Here is a 3,173-nt window from a genome sequence, read left to right as displayed (position 1 = left end):
ATAAAGAAACATCAAAAATAAAATTTGAAAAACGTGGCTTCACTGGTAAAAAAAACAATCTCTTTAATCCCGGTACATATTTTCTGCCATGATTTAAAGCCTTAGGGTTATCAGGAAGTGGAATCTTGTGAACGTTTTTCACCAATGTCAAATTTGAGGTAAAAAAGTATCCTTTCAACCAAAATTCATGTCTACGCGTAAAATCGATCTGAAAACCTCGGCAGTTGAAACACTGGTTACTTCCCAGCTCGCTGTCACTGCCGACAACTGCTTAATGTCCGTCCGAATGCCTTACCAGACGCCGGCTCATTCAACACGCTTCCCAGACGGTCTAGACTGACCAAAAGCGGCTGACCGCCCGCCGGCCAGACTGACCAACGCTAATGCGGTCATTAACAGGTGGTCGACTGCCTCCACGTGGGTCATCGTACTGTGTTACTTCAAAGTCCGTTTGATGGCATTGTACGCGACATTCACAGCCGTTATTGAATATATTTAAAACTGTAAGTCTATACGAATCAGAAGCAGGTGTATTTGTTTATATGAAAGGTCAATAAACATTATTGACCATGGATATACACACCTTATGCACTTTTCTGGGCGGTAATCAATACATGGAACAGCTTGCAACAACTGAACGTCAAAATACCTCGTCTAGAACCGTATTATTCAAAATTTGACCTTGACTGGCTTCCGTCCGACTGACCAGACGCGCAAAGGCAGGCGCGCGCTCGAAATGCATGGCTTCGCAGACAATGGCGGCTCGCGCCAGACAAGTGCTCGAGGCGTGAAGCTTGGTCGTGTGCGAACACTCTCAAGAGGAAAGGTCATTTGAGGTGGCACCTGGCCTGTGAACCACGTGGGGGTTAACAATGAATACAAACAAACGAGGGTGGGCGGAGGGGGTGTGATCGACAGACTGTGCATGGTGCGACCAGTAACCCTTTTTGTTGCCTCTCTGCGTACGTGTCTTGGGAAATTGACTGAATATTAGCAAAGCTGAGGAATATTGCGGCTAGTTGATGAAAGCCCCCCCCCCCACCCACCCCCACGCACCCCCCCCCCCCCCCCCCCCCCCCCCCCACCCCCCACCCCCCCCACCCCCCCCACCCCCCACCCCCCCCCACACACACACATACACATGAATCGGTTTTTACAAAACACATTAATTCTAGTATTATTTTTCTGGTTCATATTGTGGAATACAGATAGCTGGACTTGCGTTTTTTATTATACTGCTGATGTGACTTTCGATTAAAACTCCAACATACACCCAAAACAAACATCAAGTACAGCTACGATACAGGGTCGGCATCTAATGTAACTTCCACGTATTATTAGGCCGTGAAGATCCGGGGTAGAATAGGTCTTCAGCAACCCATGCTTGCCGTAAAATGTGCTTGTAGTTAGAGGTGACTAACGGGATCGGGTGGTCGGCTCGCTGACTTGGTTGATTCATGTCATCGTATCCAATTTGCGTAGATCGATGTTCATGATATCAATCACTGGATTGTCTGGTCCAGACACAATTATTTACAGACCGCTATCATATAGCTGGAATATTGCTGAGTGCTGCGTTAAACAACAAACAAAGGTTTTATGAAGATGTTTCAAACAGCAGCTTCAAATCTGTAGTGTGATAATGTATCCATGTGTACCTCCGCGCCATTTATTTATTGTATTTCGTAACATCATCGCCCGACCTTTACCGCAATTCAAGTATAGATATTGATGGTAACTACAACATATGTCCAGTATAACACTTCAAAGGATGACGTGTATTGCGGATGTATCAGCATATATTGAACATGTATTGATTCGAGCCTTTTAATAGAATTGACACAGATGTTTCAATGCGAGGTCTGGTCAAAAATTTCTAAGCCTGGCTAACTTTCAACTATGGTCCATAACAAAGTGAACTAGTTAATGTAGTACATTGTTTGAGTAGTTCATTGGAAGTGTATTTGGGCTGTTGAGGCCGATTGTGCATTAGTGACAACCAGTTGAACGTGATGGGGGTCCAAACGAACACAACAATGGAAAAGAACGAGCACCGAGCAGTCATCAAGATTCTGTCTTTAGAGAAATGTACTCCCCAAGAAATTCATGACCGCATGTCACAGGTGTATACGGATAAGTACCCTAGCCGCACTGTTACACATTGGGAAGATATGTTTAAGCTGGGGGAACAAGCCTTGGTGATAACCTTTGGTCTGGACATCACTCTGCTTCCTTCAATGAAGATTCAATCAAGAAGATAGAAAAACGTATGCTATCAGATAGACGTATCGCCATTGATGAACTTGAGGAAGACACAGGTTTAAGCCATGCATCCATTGAATCTATTTATTAACATTTAACATTTTCTTAATTCTGATCGCGAGGGAAAAAAAACTGGCACTGCCTGAGAAAGGTTAGAGCTCATTGAGGATTTCGAAAAGACAGAAACATGGGTCTCCCACTATGATCCCGAGTCAAATGGAATGGCACCATTCCACTTCTCCGGCACCAAAGAAATTCAGTTCTTCAAGATCAGTGAATAAATTTATCGCCACTTTATTCTGGGATACTATTAGTCATAAAGTTAATAATACTGATGGTATTAGGGGCGGTCGGGTATCCTAGTGGTTAAAGCGTTCGCTCGTCACGCCGAAGACCCGGGTTCGATTCCCGACATGGGTACAATGTGTAAAGCCCATGTCTGGTGACCCCCGCCGTGATATAGCTGGAATATTGCTAAAAGCGGCGTAAAACCATACTCTCTCACTCACTCACTCACTGGGATGCAAAGGATGTGGTAATTGTTGATTACGTAGACTATTACCGGTGACTGCTATGCTGATTTGCTTCATCGCTTGAGAGATTATATGAAGAAAAGTGGCGAGGAATGCTGACTTCTGGAGTTCTACTTTTTCATGACAATGCCTCTTCTCACACCTCTCGACTTGCAAAAGCTGTTGTGCTACATGTGGGTTCGAAGAGTTTCCTCACCCTCCATGCTCGCCCTTTCCACCTGTTTCCTGAAGAAACACCTGCGTTGAAAGCACTATGACGACGATGACGATGTGACTGAGTATTTCAGAGTGGCTTCAGAAAACTTCTTCCTAACTGGAATTGAAAAGCTTCACAATCGATATGAGAAGTGTATTTAAAAGCAGGGAGGTTATGTTGAA

The sequence above is a fragment of the Haliotis rufescens genome, unplaced genomic scaffold (genome assembly GCF_023055435.1).
Source record: "Haliotis rufescens isolate VD_foot unplaced genomic scaffold, xgHalRufe1.0.p SCAF_13, whole genome shotgun sequence".
NCBI classification, from domain to species: Eukaryota; Metazoa; Mollusca; class Gastropoda; order Lepetellida; family Haliotidae; genus Haliotis; species Haliotis rufescens.
This window is presented reverse-complemented; position numbering follows the sequence as displayed.